Source organism: Desmodus rotundus, chromosome 3 (genome assembly GCF_022682495.2).
Source record: "Desmodus rotundus isolate HL8 chromosome 3, HLdesRot8A.1, whole genome shotgun sequence".
Lineage (NCBI taxonomy): Eukaryota > Metazoa > Chordata > Mammalia > Chiroptera > Phyllostomidae > Desmodus > Desmodus rotundus.
This window is the reverse complement of record NC_071389.1, coordinates 110,481,674-110,500,650: the sequence shown is the minus strand read 5'-3', so window position 1 is coordinate 110,500,650 and position 18,977 is coordinate 110,481,674.

Here is an 18,977-nt window from a genome sequence, read left to right as displayed (position 1 = left end):
CCATGGACAAAGCCAAAGGTGGGTAGGATTGAAGGTGGGAGGGTGGGTGGGTAGGGGGAAGTAAAGGTGGGAAAATGGAGACAACTGTATTCAAACATTAATTAAAAAGTGATTAAAAAGAAAAAAAGACAAGTGAAAATTTAAAAAAAGAGTTCATAATCTAGGTGAAACAACAAAATCAGTGGTAGGAGGAATATTCACAGCAGCAGAGGCCTACCTCAAAAAACAAAACAAGAAAAGTCTCTAATAAATGACCTAACATTACATGTAAAGGAACTAGAAAAAGAACAACAGAGCACAAAGGAAGCAAACTAAAGGAAACAATAAAGATTAGAGAGAGATAAAATAGTCTAGAAAGGTAACACAGAAGATCAACGCCATGAACAGCAGACTCTTTGAAAAGGTGAACAAGATTTATAAACCTTTAACCAACCCCCCTCCAAAAGGGGACCCAAAGAAATAAAATAATAAATGAAAGAGTAAAAGTCAGAAGTGACACTATGAAATACAAAGAATTATAACACAATATTATGAGTAACTATATGAGAACAAATTGGACAAACAGAAGAAATGGATAAATTCATAGACACATACAGTCTTGCAAAACTGAATCAAGAAGAAACTGAAACTCTGAACAGACCAGTTACAACCAACCAAATCAAAGTAGTAATCAAAATACTCATAACAAACAGAAGTCCTGGATAGGTGGCTTCACAGGTGCATTTTAGCAAACATTCAAAGAAGAACACCTATCCTTCTCAAACTATTCTGAAAAAATTCAAGAGGAAGGAAGACTCCCAAACTTATTTTATGAGGCCAGCTTGACCCTAACTCCAACATCAGATAAAGACACTTCAAAGAAAGAAAATTATAGACCAATGTCCCTGGTGAACACTGATGCAAAAATACTCAATGAAATATTAGCAAAATGAATTCAACAACACATTAAAAAGATACACACCATGATCAAGTGGGATTTATTCCTGGGATGCAAGTATAGTACAATATCCCTGAGTCCATTAACATGATATATCACATAAACAACATAAAGTATAAAAGTCATATGATCATATCAATAGATGAAAAAGATTTTGATAAAATTCAGCAACAGTTAGGAAAAACTCTCAACAAAGTGGGAATAGAAGGAACATACCTGCACATAATAAAGGCCAATATAACAAACACACAGCTAACATCAAACTCAACAGGGGAAAAACTAAAAGATCAGGAGAAGACAGGGATGTGCACTTTCACCACTCTTAGGCAACATGGTACTAGCCACAGCAATCAAACAAGAAATAGAAGTAAAAGGCATTCAGATAGAAAGGAACAAATAAAACTGTCATTGTTTACAAGTGACATGTTACTCTGTATAGACAACCATAAGGATTCAACCCAAAATCTAAAACTGATCAATGAGTTCAGTTAAGTATCATGCTACAAAATAAATGTTTAGAAATCAGTTGCATTTTATACCCTGGTAAGTAACTATCAGAAAGGGAACCTAAGAGAATAATCCAATTTACAATTGCATCTAAATAAATAAAAAATAAAAAGAAATAAAAAAAATATAAAATAAAATAATAAAACAAAAACCAAAATAATGAAATAATAAAACAAAATAATAAAATGAAATAAAATAACTAGGAATAAATTGAGAAGCATGCACGATGGGCAGACAGAGAACTCCAAGAGACACCCTCCAATTAACCTCAAGGAGCCAGAAAGGGAACTCACAGTGCCCCAAGAGTGGGGAAATCCCTCACTACTTTTTCTTCCCCTGTTCCCTCATGCTGCAGACCCCACACAAGCCCCAGTGGGAATCTATAGGAGCCCAAACTCTGAGGGAGGGAAATCTTACTCTCCACTTGAAGGAGCTGAGGCACCAAGAGGATGGACAATCCCCCAGTGCTTTACTTCCTCTCTCTGCCCTCATGACACTTGGCTCAATTACAGGCACAGTCACACACGTGGCTGCCATTGCAGGGTAACTAAAGCCCCAGCTTTCTGACCAAACAATAGGGGAAAAGGATCCTGGAGACTGTAGAACAAAGAAGCTCATGGAGGAGGAGGAGCCTGGGCAAGCGAAAACTCAAAGAACAATGGCAATGAATTCAGAACTGACACTGAAATCACAGCGTACCCACAGAAGCTAGTCACAACCTGCAGCCTGAACATAAACCGGTCAATTGCCTTCTAAAACAAAAATACTGGCATGCTCCATAGGATTTAAATGAGACCCAAAGTCACATAATGCAATATTTAAATGATACAATAAAAAATGACTCCATGTGTGAATAGCCAAGAAAACCTTCACTCACATGGGAAAAGACCATTGATATGCCAGTCAAGAGGAAACAGATGCTGGAATCATCTGGTATTCATTTTTTTAATTTAATTTTTAAAAATTTTTATTCAGTTACAATTGTCTGCATTTCCTTCCCATCTGTCCACCCCACCCCAGCCAATCCTACCCTCCCCCTTGATTTTGTCCTTTTGTCCTTTATAGTAGCTCCCGTAGACCCCTCTCCCCACTATCCCTTCCCAACTACCCTCTGGCTATTGTTAGATTGTTCTTAATTTCAATGTCTCTGGTTATATTTTGTTTGCTTTTTTTCTTTTGTTGATTATGTTCCAGTTAAAGGTGAGATCATATGGTATTTGTCCCTCACAGCCTGACTTATTTCACTTAGCATAATGCTCTCCAGTTCCATCCATGCCATTGCAAAGGGTATGAGCTCCTTTTTGTCTCTGCTGCATAGAATGATATTAATTTTCAAGCAGTTTATATACAAAATACTCCAAGAAGCAACAGTGAACACCCTTGAAATGATTATAGAAATAAAAGCCTCAGCAAAGAAATAGAAGATATAAAGTAAAACCGTGGGAAATTGTTCAACTGAGAAATACAACTTTAGTAGACTAAGTAGCAAAACAGAGATGGCAAAGCAGTCAGTGAACAAAGATCAATAAAAATTATCCAATCTGATACACACAGAGAAAAATGATGGAAAATGACCAGAATCTTGGGACCTACTGGACAAGAACAAAAGGTCGAACATTATCATCATCAAACTCCTGAAAGGAGAGGAGGAAGAATGTGTTGCTCAAAAAACTTGGAGAAATAATGGCTAAAAACTTTCAAAGTTTGATAAAAGAAATACATATTTCAAAAAATTCAGTGAACCCCAAACAGGCTGATATGGAAGAAATTCATGCCAACACATCCTAAACTGATGGTAACAAAAGAAAAATGTGAGACAAAAAAAGACATTTTCAGACAAAGACTGAAAACATTGATTATTATCAGTCCCTCACTGAAGAAGCCATAAAGACAGAAAAGGTAATGTAGAAGGGAGGCAAAAGCTATGAGAAGGAAAGTCAAACCAAGGCATATGTAAACATAGAGGCAAAATGTATTGACTGTATAAAACAACAACAATAATGATGATGCCATAAAAGACTAAATTTGGGGATTTTAAAAGAATGTGAAATTAAAATACTAAGCAATAGTATATAAAATAGGAGGGTGTAATCAAAGTTAAAACATTCTAAGGTCCTTTCATTGTTTGGATGAAGGGAAAAGATTGTCTTTGAGCTTTGGTAAGTCAAATATAGGTGTTGGACTTCAGAAGTAACTGAGATACAAATGAATCAGATGTTGACCCTGCCAGCATGGAGTGAGTGTCAAGGCTATTAGAGATGAGGAGAGTGACACAAAAATAATTTAAATCCAAAGTTCAAAACCTAAAAAGATATAGATGCCAGAACAGGAGCACTGTGAGCATGCATCCCTGGTGTCAAATCCCATCACTTCCAAAGTTCTATGCTCTGTTAGGAGGATAAGATGTAGAGAGAACAGGAACTGTTCTGGGAAGTTCAGATTTCTGAGCCTTTGGGTTCTTGCAACCAGGCTCCTAGCATTCTAGGGTCCTTGTGTTGTTTGGAAGGAGGCTAGAAGTCATGAGCTCTCTCCACACTCTTCAGATCTGCAGAAGATCCTGGGGTCAGAACCAATTTCATATCAGTATCACTTTTTTTCCTTCAGTGTCTGCCTCAGGGAGCTAGTGCCAAAAGAGGAGTGGATGAGTGCGTGCTAGGCATATCTGTATGTAGTAGGGGGTGAATTCGGAGCCTGTCCAATGCATTGCTTCAAGTAGCCATGTCTCCCTTCTTCTGTCCCTCAGTGATGTCCACCTTCCACCACTGTCCCATAGCCCTGCCCCAGAATCCCTAATTCAGCTTCAACAGTTCATCTGCAGCTCCAGCCCATACTATTCTCAACAACTCCCAGGGACTTAGGCCCATACATCATTGATGAGTGCACGCAGTGGATCGGCGATGCTGCCAAACATAAGCTTGATGTCCTCTCTCTTTGCTTGGTAGGTGATGTTATGTAGGACCTTCACCGCCTGTACCTTCACTCGCCACTCATCTTTCAGGAGGTCTTTTACGATGGGAAGCAGGCTCTTCACAGACTCTGACTATTTGGAAGAAGGCACAGATCACTTACACCTGGGGATCATGCAACACTTCAGGGATAAGGATTTATGTGAGAAAAGAGATGGTGCCTAAGAGAAACAGACATGGGATCTAGGGGCTGGATGCGCTGGGACGTGAAAGGCTGGTGCTCAGGGTGTGTGGGAGGCCTGATGGCCAGGCTGTGTAAGTCTACAGATTGGATGCTGTACTGCCCTAGAATGAGGGGTAGGGAATGAAGTAAGCCTAGAGTAAGAGACCCAAAGGAGGTACATTAAATGGTTGGGAGACTTGATTCCCATTGGGTTGCCCCATTCTTACTTTTCCTGGGTGCAGGGCTAGGTTACTGAGCCCACGGAGCCCGATTTCCTTGATGATGAGGTCGGGCTCCGTGATCCAACTGGACAGATTGCCTACAAAGTCCTGCCCCAGAGTCTCAGCTACTGATCCATGCCAGAGGAGCTGTGGGAGCAAGGAGACTATAGCTGTGGATGGAGAAAAGTCATGGGTACCCCAATCTCCCTCAGCCCTCCCTCTGGCCCCACACACAGACAAGGTTGTAACCAGTTGAGTTCAAAGGCAGATTTGTACACATGGCATAGAGAGTAAGGCCATGGAAGACGATGCTCATAAAGTCTGAATTATGGGCCAAACACTGGAATCCAAGGATCACTCTGGGGAGACTATAGATGCTGATCACCTCCCCAGGTTTTTCTTCCCTTTTTTAACCAGGCTTCTGGAGAGACAGACAAGGAAACCCCACTTTATATGGCTCGATTCTATTCTTTCTACTTTCTGGGGCAAGTTATTTAACATTTCTGTTAAATGTTCCTCAGCTGCAGGAAATGAATGGCTATTGCTGCCATCCCCTCCCCAGGCTTTCACCTCTGCATAGATGCTCCTGGCCAGGATCCTCTGATTATTATCCAGGCTGCAGAGGAGGTTCTTCACGTGTTTCAGAATCTGCTGCAGAATGGCTGGCTCACAGTTCTTCACAATGCCACTGGGAAGGAGAGAGGAACTCAAGAGTTGCTGGGTGGGGATTGGGTGGGGGGTGGGGGTAGGGCAAAGGTACAGTGTGCACAGAACAGGGGAAACGTGAGTGCTGAGGTCTGGGGATGAGGAAGGGAAGGTTAAAGGCTGCTGTGTTTGAGTGCTGGGCCCTAGAAAATTGGGGGTGGGGGGTGAGAGTGGTATGAGGCTTGCTGGTGAAATGGTCCCCACCTTGTCAGTTCTATGACCCCTAAGTAGTATAATTCAGGGTTGCATAGAAGCTCCCAGCACTCCCGCTCTTCTGTGTCAGCCAACACTCCACCACCAGCAGCTGTCACCAGCAACTTCAGCACCTCCAAGGCACAACTGAAGGGCAGTCATCACGGGGTTTGGGAAAAGAAAGGTTCAGACAGATGAATAATTTCTTATGCCCTAGTTTGCATCCTTATGCTGGCAAGCCAGGAGATACTTCTTTAATCTGGTAGCTAGGTGGGTTATGCTTCCCAGCTTACAAAATCCACAGCTCTCTGAAATCCACCTCTAATGGATCGCCTACTCAGCCCTTCAACCTCGTTGCTCATGCAATCACAGAGTCTTACAGAAGAGGCAAGAGAGGCGTTCGAGAGCCATGCTGTTTGCATTCTGCTCTCCATGGCATAGAAAGGTTAGGATATGTCTTCACCACCACAGCCCCCTAATCAGAATGTCTCTGCTTACTTGTTTTATTTGTTCTTATTTTTTATGTAAGATTGCACTTGAATCGAATACCCTGAGGTTCTAGAAAGAGATATGACAACTGCTTATTTAGGAGCCCAACCCCCACTTTACTGCAGAAAACTGCAGTAGTGACTTGCACACGATGGCACAACTAGTGACAAAGCTCAGCCAGAGGTTGCCCAGATTCAAATGGCCACAACTGCATGGAGCGAATGACACAGGGGAAGTCTTGCCCTGTCATTCACCATCTAACTGAAACTATTCACATGCAGAGTTATGAACATAGATGTGAACAGATGAGTGAATCAGTTGAACAGAGCATGAAAGAAAAGGAGTAATGAGAAAGTAGAAAATATGTGAGGACATTCCAGCGTGTGATGCTGCCACACTGACACCAATAAGTAGATAGAATATCAGTGTGGGTGCCACAGCATCTCTTTCTCAGCATCCAGTTGTCCAGGGCCCTCTGGAGTTTAACAGTCCCATTCCTCTATCACATGGGGTTAGGCTTACCAAACTGGGTTAAAGACCTTGCTCTCCTTCCCTGGGCTCTGATTCTCCATGTAGACAACCTCCAGGGAAGGATATTTGTCAATCACCCAGTGGAGATGACACAGCACAGCCAGCAAGAGCCGTGGGAAGAGTACATGAATGGAGTCCTGGCACAGGGTCCCAGACAGCATCTCATACAAGGCACAGGCTGCCTGCAGGAAGACACATGGGAAGGAGGGAAGCACAACTGACTAGGCCAGATGCAGACAAAATGGTCCTACGATCCCACACACTGAGTCCAGCCCTCTCCCACTTCTTACTGCCCAAAGGACACCCAAACACTGAAAGCCCACAGCTCATCCCTGGGAAAATGAGGAGCCATGCACATGCAATCTGCTCTCTCTCCATTCACCTACATACAAACAAAAGGGAAGCAATTCTAAATTTTCAACAGAAAATGCTTTGGGGCATAATTTGTCCAACCCAACTTCAGGTAACGAAACCTCTTCCTCTGCCACCCCCCATCCCCCCAGCCAGGCTCCAGGAAAATGAACGCCTGCCCCAAAACCAAGACATAGAAAAATCTGATTAACACTGAACATCAGTCTCCCTGTCCATGAAATGGGGCTGATTTCTGCCCTTTCTACATCATGCAGGTCCTGGGCATCCATGTCCATGTATGTGCAGTATTAGCAAGACCAGCGATGAAGCTCTCATCTTTGCTCCTCCCTGACACCTATGCCCACCCTGCAGGTGCCCTTTGATCTTCAGATCTGCTCCCAAGGCCCAGTGACTCCTCAGCCCCCTGTCCTCCCTCATGCTGACCAACACATGCTGGGGGGCCGTCTCTCTCATTTCCACTGTGCAGCGTTGTTCCAGAATGCCTGTGAGAAGCTGCAGGACGTTTGTAGTGGTCTCTCGCCGGGTGCCAAACACCTTCCACAGGCCCACAATGGTTCTGCAGGACACAGAGACAGCTATGTCATGGACCCGGGGACCATGTTCCTAGGACTAGTCTAGTCTCAGTCCTATGAAAGGCCAGTTCTCAGGTTCTAGGGGGAGAGGAACCTAAGAGGACTTGGTCAGGGAATACTAAGTTTGACTGGCATCAGGAGAAAGCATGCTCGTGCAGAGATTTTTGTCACAGGCTTGGGGTGGAGCAAAGGAGGAATTGCGGGGATAGAGGATGTGCTTCTGGGCCATGGGAGATGTACCTATCCCAAGGGAGGGGCTTGTTGAGCAGCAAGAGCACCATGATGTGGGTGTGGTTGCCCGCCAGCAAGCACATGGTCCGAAGGGTCTCCTCCTCTGTGCTGGGCTCCAGATGGCATTTGAGCAGTTCCAGGATGCCCTCCACAATCTCCTCAACCTACCGGGTAGAGCCAGAAGAACCTCAGTTGTTCTGTCTTTACTTCCTTCCCTCCTCATTCCTGTCTAACAACTCCTGAAGCTCAAAGGGGTGTAGTTGCAATCCTGTCAGTGACTCTTCTCAAGGCATTGTTCTGGGATGCCAGAGGCCAGACCAGTAAGGGCCACAAAAACAATTCCAGAAGCTCATGCCAAGGCCCACTGTAGCCAATGCCTCTCCACAGCCCTGAAGTCCAGACAGGAGCTCCCAGGTTTCTCAGGAGACACAAGACCCTCCAAAGGGAAGGCAAGAGCTCTAGAGACACCTCAGGGCTTTCCCTCCCAGCTGAGATCAATGTACACTCATGAAACTGCAGGCACAGTGGTATTGGATGTGGAAGGACCACAGGGCTCTCACCTGGCCCTCCAATCTCTAGTGTATGGACCTTTGGGAAGCCCATTGCATTCTAATTCCTCAAGGACACCTTCATAGTGCCCTTCTATTTCTGGCACTGAGACCAGGCAAGTCACACGTAAGTGGAATGGTGGCCACCCAAGAGAACTGCCCTATGAGAACCCACTTTGAAGGGGTTTTTTTTCAGTGAAGTTGAAAACGTAGGTTTTTCAATGTTAAACCTTCTCCTTTTTATATGATAGCCTAATAGAAAATTTACACAAAGATCAGATATTCCATGAAGTTGCTTGTTTGCAGTCCACAGGCTTACCTGTGGACTGCAGAGGTTTAGGCCCCCTGACCCCCGAGAGAATCAGGGTGAATCCCGCAACAGTGCCTACCTCATCCTCTGGTTGTCCTTAACTGTGGAATTGGCCACCCAGGTGGGAGACGCTGCAGTTACAAGCTCAGAATTACAATGCTAGGGCTCCCTGTGACCACAGAGAAAATTTAGTGCAAGCCTAGATTTTAGGGGTGAGTGAATTAAAGCCAGCTGAGGAGAGGCACTTGGCCAAGGCCTTCTGGCCACTGGGTGACAGTCAGGGGAAGAGCCCAGAGCTCCTGACTTTCAGGGCAGAGCTCTTGTCGCAGCACCACATTACCTTCCCCACATCTGTCCCTCGCTCTTGGATGACAGCGCTCAACAATTGGGCTGAAGCCAGAGACAACGGGGCCCTGCTGCTGCTCAGTTCCTCCACGGTCGTCAGTACCAGGTTGGTGAGCTGGGCCTGGGTGAAGAACTGTGCAAATGCCTGCAACAGGATGGGATCGGGCTGGATGCAGGGGTCCCCTGTCTGAGGCAGCCTGTGGCATTCGCCCTGGTTAGGGAGGACTTTTCTTGGGAAGATGGTGTCCTTTTGTCTTAGGCTTCTGCTCTCTGCCTAGATCCAGAAGACTCTTTCACTGGCGACAGAGTCTTTGGGGATGGTATGGAGATAACATTGCCCTCAGATACGGTGTGGGGCTCAGAGGACAGTGGCTGCAAAGGCAGAGCACGGGCAGAGGAGGGCTGGGGCTCAGAGGCTCAATGACATCTCTTTGAGGCACTGGTGGTGTCTAGTCATTACTCACTAGGCAAAGCATCATTAGCATGAAGCAAAGGCTTCTGGGGAGACAGATCAAGAATGATTAGGACCCATGATGCCCAAGGGGAACAAATGGTAGCATGTGGTAAGAAAATTTTCCCAAAAGGAAAAGTTCCCATGTAGTAATGGAATGGGAAATGAGATGGGATCAAAAAGGCCCACCCAGGAGTCCCTAATATCAGGTCAATGAGAGCCTCAGGCTCTCCCCACTTTCTCTTTGTTTCTGCCCCCTCACCTTGCCAATATCGATGGCATTTCTCGGCAACAAGTTCCATTTACTCTTGTCCTCTTCTTGCTGTGAGGCCAGTTTTTGCTTTTCCATCTCTGAAACAAAAACATCCGACCACACCCCTTAGACACTGAGAAAGCATCTTAGGCTCTCCACTTTTCCACCTCCTAGGTTAAACTCCTACTGCCCTAAATAATCTGGGGGCTATGTGTGTCCTATGGGGCTGGGAGTAGAGGAATGGTCATTGAGAAAAGGAATGGTGGGAGCTGAGTTCAAAGGACCCCGAAGCTGCCTGTCTCAAAGCAGAAGTAGAATTGGGTAAAAGAATGGGGCTCTGCAGGAGGAGGAGAAACTAATTCAAAAGAACTATTTCCTGTGTTGGTGTTTTGGCCCAAGAGATTAACTGTAGATGTTTGGGGGCAGATTCGTAAATGGAAATGAGGTGTTCAATTAACTTCTTGGGTCTCACTCTTCTGGGACAGACTGCGGGGGGATGGCCAGACCAATGGGAGGCTATAGGGAGGGTATTAAGAGAAGCTTCTCCATACGCTCTTTTGTTGAGAGGATACAGTTGAGGTTGTAGGCAGCCTCGGATGACAGAGAGCAGATGTTGTCCACTGGGTCCTGGCAGCACATGGCCAGAAGCTTTACCCAGTGCCCCAGCTGGGTGATCTCAATCTGCATCTAGGGAAGGAAGCTGGAAGTTATCTTAGCCACTCCCTGAGGCTGAGTACTCTCAGGAAAAGAACTGGGAGGAGGTAATGAATATGCCAGAGACATGAAAGGTGAGAGACTAGGTGAGGTCAGTGGGAATAGATTTTGACAGGTGAATTCTGTCTATAAAGGACATAAGGGATTATAGTTTTGGAATGACCTCACTCTGTCTCCCTTCTTTGTCTCTTGGTACCCCACTCACCTGTCAAGCCTTACTCAAATGTCTCCTCCTCTATGAAGCTTTCCCTACAGCCTTCACTTGTAATGTTTGTTTCGATGTTTCGTTCCCACAACATTTGGTTTACACACATTCATTATCACCTTCTGTTTAAGTTTGTGCTGTGTGTGCCTCTCCCCACAGTGGACTGTAAGATCCATGCAGTCAGGTAATTGTCTTGTTCGTCTGTGCATTTGCTATAGCACCTAGCACAGTGCCTGACACAAGGTGAGTGATTAGTAATTGCTCATTCAGACGAATAGTATCAAAACGGAACAAGTGGAATGAAATAAAATTGGTGCATAGAGAAAAAGACCAAGTTGAAGATGTCAGCAGGGAAGAAGGAGAGAACAAGATGGGATGCACAAGAGAAAACACGATGGAGTCAGGGTGAAGGAAGATGAGCATGAGTGACCGAGGCTTGGTAATGCATGGGATGAAGTTTTAGATAAATGCAGGAATAAGGGCGACCAAATGGGGTATGAGGCCCAGGCTCCAGGGCTGGCTCCCACTCACCTTGAAGTCATCCATCGTTGCAGCAAATCCAAGAACGTGGGCAGCACACTGCATGGCCCGTTCCCGCTCGTTGTCTTTCTGGGAATTAAGCCATGGGTCCAAAAGCTGGAGGGAGAAGAGGATAAAGGGAGAGGCCTATTCAGCTGCATCCCAGAGGACAGACAGGTACTCTTGAACCTGACTGCAGCAAAGTATCAGGGTAAGACTTCTGACAGCAGGGCCTCTTTTGCCAAGAGGCAGGCTATGTGGGTCTGGCACCAGAGACCTTCATTTCCCAGCCCCCAATTTCTCCTCATCTAGGTGCTAGAAATCTCAATTCCTATCCCTTCCTTCAGGTTAAAGCAGTGGCTCTCAAAATATATCGACTCTATTCACTTCCATGGGTCCATATACCCTAGTGTTCCCCTAACTACATCTTCCCACTCTTCAGTAGAAGAGAACTAGGTGATAACAAAGAAGAATCACTGTACTCACGGATTCCAGGGCAAAGTGTGTATAAGTCTGCTTGAGAAATATAATGATAAATAATTTCACTTGAAATGCAGTGCATAAATGCCTCACCTTTAGTAAATTATGGGCCCAAAATATCACTGATCCAAAGATGCACTGCTACTTAATCTACAATCATTGATCTAACAACGAGGCATCTAAACAGATAACAATCTATAAGTGACAAAGAAGAAGAGCAGCAGGTGAAAAATTGACAACCAACTCAAGAGAACACTGAGGCTGCACTGACCAGAAAAAACACTTCCTGAAGAGATGAGGAATTTTAGTGGGAGTTTTACAAGTCTTCCTTGCAGCCAGACTATGATGAAATACCCCAGCGATGAGACTGTGTTCTCTAAAAACCATTTTTCATGCAGAGGAATCAGAGCTCCTTGGAGAAACAGTGATTCCAGGACTGAAACAGGAAGTATACCAGATATTACACTGGAGAGCAAAGAAGCTATTGAAGGCTAATGGAGTCATGTTCGAGGGATTCAGGAGCCAACTTGAAGTCTGCTACTGACTGAAGACACACTTTGCCTCCTCACACAACCAAAAAAAGGACAACAAATTTAAAAACAAAAGCAACCAGAATTACCAGAAAATAGAACCGTATGGATGTCCGGCAACCAAAGAGTTCAAGAAGAAGCATTCACTTAGATGGGTAGGAGGGGAGGAGACTGGCAGCCAGGGCAGTGAGGATTTGTGGCAAGGCAGCAGCTATGACAAGGTGGACCAGGGAAGGTGGCCACTGGTCAACTGGGTGGTACCACATTTGCGTGTGATAACCCAGGAGGAACAACTGGGGAGCAAGACAGTCCACACAAGCCAGGGTTACAGCGTGGGTAAATAAAGCCTCAAAACCTCTGGCTGTAAAAACTTGTGGGGATTGTGGCAGCAGGAGAAACTCCCAGCCTCATAGGAGAATTCATTGGAGAGACCCACAGGGTCCTGGAATGTACACAAACCCACCCACCTGGGAATCAGCGCCAGAAGGGCCCAATTTGCTTGTGGGTAGTGGGGAACATGACTGAAAGCCAACTGAGAGCCCACGAAGTGGCACTGTTCCCTCTTGGACTCCTCCCGCACATACAGCACCACATTGCAGCAACATGGGTTGCCCTGTCCTGCGAATATCCAAGGATCTGCCCCCTTACAACATATCATGTGCACCAAGACAAAGAAACATGGCCCAAATGAAAGAACAGATCAAAATTCCAGAAAAAAAAAGCTAAGCAACAAGGAGATAGACAACCTATCTGATGCAGAGTTCAAAACACTGGTAATCAGGATGTCACATGACTGATTGAGCTCAGCCGCAAAATGAAGGAAGAAATGGAGGCTACCCAAAGTGAAATAAAGCAAAATATACAGGGAATCAACAGTGAAGGGCAGGAAACTGGGACTCAAATCAACGATTTGGAACAAAGGGAAGAAATAAACATCCAACCAGAACAGAATGACGAAACAAGAATTCAATAAAATGAGGAGAGGTTTAGGAACCAGCGGGATACCTTTAAGCACTCTAACATAGAAATCTTAGGGGTGCCAGAAGGAGAAGACCAAGAGGAAGAAATTGAAAGATTTTTTGAACAAATAATGAAGGAATACTTCTCCAATCTGGAGAAGGATATAGAATTCCAGGAAGTCCAGGCCCAGAGAGCCCCCAAAGAAATTAGACCCAAGGAGGAACACACCAAGGCACATCATAATTACATTACCCAAGGTTAAAGGTAAGGAGAGAATCTTAAAAGCAGCAAGAGGAAAGGAGACAGTTACCTACAGAGGATTTCCCATAAGGCTATCAGCTGGTTTCTCAAAAGAAACCTTACAGGCAAGAAGGGGCTGGAAAGAAGTAGTCTGAGTCAGGAAAGGCAAGGACCTACATCCGAGATTACTCTATCCAGCAAAGCTTTTATTTGGAATGGAAGGGCAGATAAAGTGCTTCCCAGATAAGGACAAGTGAAAGCAGTTCATCAACACCAAGCCCTTATTACATGACATGATAAAGGAACGTATCTAAGAAATAAAAGATCAAAAACTATGAACAGTGAAATGATAACAAACTCACAACTATCTACAACTGAACTTAAAAACCAAAAACTAAGCAAACTGCTAGAACAGGAACAGAACCAGGGAAATGGAGATCACATGGAGGGTTTTCAGTAGGATGGGGGAGGGGAAGAATGAGGGCAGAGTACAGGGGATAAGAAGCATAATTGGTAGGCATAAAATAGATGGGGGGAGGATAAGAATAGTATAAGAAACTGAGAAGCCAAAGAACTTCTATGCACAAACCATGGACATGAACTAAGGGGGTGGAATGCTAGAGGCAGGGTGGTGCAGGGTGGTGTGGGGTAAAGGGGAGAAAAAAATTGGGACAACTATAATAGCATAATCAATAAAATATACTTCAAAATAGAAAATGAAGTAAAAATGATATTAGAAAAATAACTGTCCCTTGTTGCTTTTTGAGAATACTGGGAAATAATTCATTACTGTGAAAACTGATAAAGAAAAAGGATCCAGCATTTATTTTGTCTTTTTCTATATGAGCTGAACCTCAACAGCAACCAAATAGTCTTTAAAGGTAACTTCTTTTTAGAGAAGAATTCCAGCTAAATACGAATAAAGAATGCTAGAATCACAATGTCGTGATTTTGCAAAAAAGGAAACAGAAGTACATTCATTCCATGGGATACTATGTAGCAATAAAAAGGAATTATCCAGTGCTGCATGAAACAACATAGATGAAGCTCAAAGACATATTGTTGAAGTGAAGTAATACAGATACAAAAATTACATACTATATGATTACATTTATGTGACGTTTCCAGAGCAAGCAAACTAATCCATGGTGATACAAGTCAGAAGAGCAGTTATTGGCATGGGTTATTCACTGGGAGAGGGCACATGGGGAAGCTTTTGGGGTACTGGAAATATTCCATACGTTGACCTGACTGGTATTTTACACAGATGTATACATAAGTAAAAATGTATCTAAGTACACTTATGATTTATACACTTCATCATAGCAAGTGATATTTCAATAAGGTCTTTTAAAAGAGTATCACTAATTTTCTTTTTTTGGTTGTATTTTTTTCTATTACCACTTAAACAACCCTTAAACAACCCTCCCCCCTCCCTGCAATCACCACACCATTGTCCATGTCCAGGAGTCCTTTTTCCTTTTCACTTAACCACCCCCCCCCGACCCTCCCACTACTTAGCTGTCATCCTGCTCTCTTATCTATGAGTCTGTCTCTATTTCACTTGTTAGTTCAGTGTGTTCATTGGTTTCCACATATGAGTGAAATCATACGGTATTTGTCTTACTCTGACTGGCTTATTTCACTTAGCATAATGTTCTCCAGATCCATCCGTACTGTCACAAGTGGCAAAATTTTCTTCTTTATTACAGCTGAGTAGTATTCCATTGTGTGAATTCCCATAGTTGTTTTATCCACTTGTCTACCAATGGACACTTGCGCTGCTTCCATATCTTGGTGATTGTAAATAATACTGCAATGAACATAGGGGTGCTTATGTCCTACTGAATTAGTGTTTTGGGCTCCTTCGGATATAACCCAAGAAGTGGGATCACTGGACAGATGGCAGGTTCATTTTTCATTTTTTGAGATATCTCCATACTACTTTCCACAGTGGCAGCACCAATGTGCATTCCCACCAACAGTGCAAAAGGATTTTCCTTTCTCCATTTCCTCACCAGCACTTGTTGTTTGGTGATTTATTAATGATGGCCTTTTTGACAGGTGTGAGATGATATCTCATTGTGGTTTTAATTGCATTTCCCTGATAATTAGTGCCCTTGAGCATCTTTTCATATGTCTATTGGCTATCTGTATGTCCTCTTTGGAGAAGTGTCTATTCAGGTCCTGAGTCCATTTTTTAATTGGGTTGTAGGTATTTTTCATGTTGAGTTTTGTAAGTTCTTCATACATTTTGGATATTAACTCCTTATCAGATGTATTGGTGAATATGTTCTCCCATTCTGTGGGTTGTATTTTTATTTTGTTGATGTTTTCCCAAGAAAATTTTACCCTTTGAGGCAGTATGGATGGACCTGGAGAACATTACACTAAGTAAAATGAGACAAGCAGAGAAAGACAAATGCCATATGATTCCACTCTTATGTGGAAACCAATGAACACGCTGAACTAACAAGTGAAATAGAGACAGGCTCATAGATAAGAGAGCAGTGGGATAGCTAAGTGGGGGGAGGATGGGGGGGGGTGATAAGCAAAAAGGAAAAAGGACTCATGGCCAATAGTGTGGTGATTGCAGAGGGGAAGGGAGTATGAGGGGGCTAAATGGTAATAGAAAAAATACAATAGAAATCAACAAATAAACAGAACTACAGGGACCTGTGGGACAGTCCCAAAATGTCCAATATTTATGTCATTGGCACCCCAGAGGGAAATCAGAAAGTGTAATACTGAAAACAATTTGAATAGGTGATGGTTGAAGATTTCCCACATTTGCTAAAAGACATCACTTCGAGATTCAAGAAGCTTTGTGCATTCCAAACAGATAAATCCCAAGAAATCCACAGGCAGACACATCGTAATGAAATTTTTGAAAACTAAAAACAAAGAACCAAAATCTTGAAAGAAACCAGAAGGAATTAAGTGTTACTTATAGGAAAACAAGGATTGGAATATATGTGTATTTCTTATCAGAAAGAAAGAAGTGGAATGATATTTTTAAAGTGCTAAAATTAAAATTTGACCCAGGGTTTGTGTCCAGTGAGGGAAAAAAGCTTTCAGAAATGAAGGTGAGATAAAGGCACTCTCAGGTGAAGGAAAATTAAGAGAATTCCTTGGCAACAAATTTGCTCTCAAAGAACAAAGAGAAGAGAAATGATAACAAAAGTAAAGTTGGAGTGTAAGGATTGAACACAAATGGTAAATATCTCAGTAAATATAAAAGACTATTCTTTTTTTTATCATCATTGTAGGACATGCTTATTGATTTTAGAGACAGGGGAAAGGAGGGGGAGAGAGAGAGAGAGAAACATCAGTCAATTGCCTTTCCCACATGCCCCAGACCAGAGATCTCTGGTTCACGCCCTGACCAGGGACTGAACCCCTACCTAGGCAGGTGCCCTGACCAGAATCAAACCCACAACCTTTCAGTTTACAGGATGATGCTCCAACCAAGTGAGCCACACTGGCCAGGGCAACAGACTCTTCTCCTGTTGAGATCTGAAAAAGATGTTGGATGGCTCAAACCAAATACAAAATTGTCTCATGGGGTTTTTAATATATGTAAACATAATGTGAAGTCAACTATAACACACAGAGGGTGGAGAATAAAGAAGTCTATGTGATGATAAAGTGTCTACATTCCACCTGGAGTGGTAAAATGATTCTAAGTATAATGCGCTGTAACAGTATGTAGATTGTAGTCCCTACAGCAACTGCTATAAAAAGTATGCAAAGAGATATTTTCAAACCATGCTACATAAACTGAAACATACTATTAAAATGTGGAAATAGGATGTTGAACCAAGATGACAGCGTCGGTAGACACACTGTGCCTCCTCGCACAACCAGAACTGACAGAAAATCAAATGGCAAGGAAGTCCGACACCAAGTAGATAAAAAAGAAACATACATCCAGACCGGTAGGAGGGGCTGATACAGGCACCGGGGCAGAGAGGACTCACGTGGCAGTGGCGGGACCCAGACAGGCGACGAAAGGGGCAGGCAGTCTTACCACTAGCAGACCCTGCGGCCCCACATTCCCGCACAGATAAACTGAGAGGACCGGGGACTCAGAGTGGCGGAGAACAGGGCAGGCAAAGCGGTGGGTAGCACCCCGCGGCCCCACACTCATGCATAGATAAACCAGGACAAACGGCAGAGAGCCAGGCAGACCGCGTAACCCAGGGCTTCAGCGTGGGGAAATAAAGCCTCAGACCTCTGATTGAAAACACCCCGTGGGGGTTGGGGCGGCAGCAGGAGAGACTCCCAGCCTCCCAGGAGAGGTCTTTGGAGAGACCCACAGGGGCCTAGAGTGTGCACAAACCCACCCACTCGGGAACCAGCACCAGAGGGGCCCAATTTGATTGTGGGTAGCAGAGGGAGTGACTGAGATCCGGCAGAGTGGAGCGGGCGCCAGTGCTCCCTCTCGGCCCCTCCCCCACGTACAGTGTCACAGTGCAGCAACCAGCGTTACTCCGCCTCCGGGAGCGCCTAAGGCTCTGCCCCTTTAAGTAACAGACTCGCCAAGACAAAAAAAAAAAAAAAAAAAAAGGTTAAATGACAGAACACTTCAAAGCTCCAGAAAAAATACAACTAAGCGAGGAAGAGATAGCCCACCTATCGGATGTGCACAGTTCAAAACACTGGTTATTAAGACGCTCACAGAATTGGTTGAATTTGTTCGAAAACTAGGTGAAAAAATGAAGGCTATGCCAAGAGAAACAAAGGAAAATGTACAGGGAACCAATAGTGATGCGAAGGAAACTGGGACTCAAATCAATGGGGTGGACCAGAAGGAAGAAAGAAACATCCAACCAGAAAAGAATGAAGAAACAAGAATTCGGAAAAATGAGGAGAGGCTTAGGAACCTCTAGGACATCTTGAAACGTTCCAACATCCGAATTATAGGGGTGCCAGAAGAAGAGGAAGAACAAAAAATGGAAAACTTATTTGAACAAATAATGAAGGAGAACTTCCCCAGTCTGGCAAAGGAAATAGACTTCCAGGAAGTCCAGGAAGCTCAGAGTCCCAAAGAAGCTGGACCCAAGGAGGAACATACCAAGGCACATCGTAATTACATTCCCCAAGATTAAACAGAGGGAAAGAATCTTAGAAGCAGCAAGAGAAAAGGACACAGTTACCTACAAAGGAGTTCCCATAAGACTGTCAGCTGATTTCTCCAAAGAGACCTTACAGGCAAGAAGGGACTGGCAAGAAGTATTCCAAGTCATGAAAGGCAAGGACCTACATCCAAGATTGCTGTATCCAGCAAAGCTATCATTTAGAATGGAAGAGAAGATAAAGTGTTCTCAGATAAGGTCAAGTTAAAGGAGTTCATCATCACCAAGCCCTTCTTATATGAAATGTTAAAGTGAGTTACCTAAGAAAAAGAAGATCAAAAATAGGAACAGTAAAAATGACAGCAAACTCACAGTTATTAACAACCATACCTAAAACCAAAACAAAACAAAACTAAGCAAACAACTAGAAGAGAAACAGAACCACAGAAATGGAGATC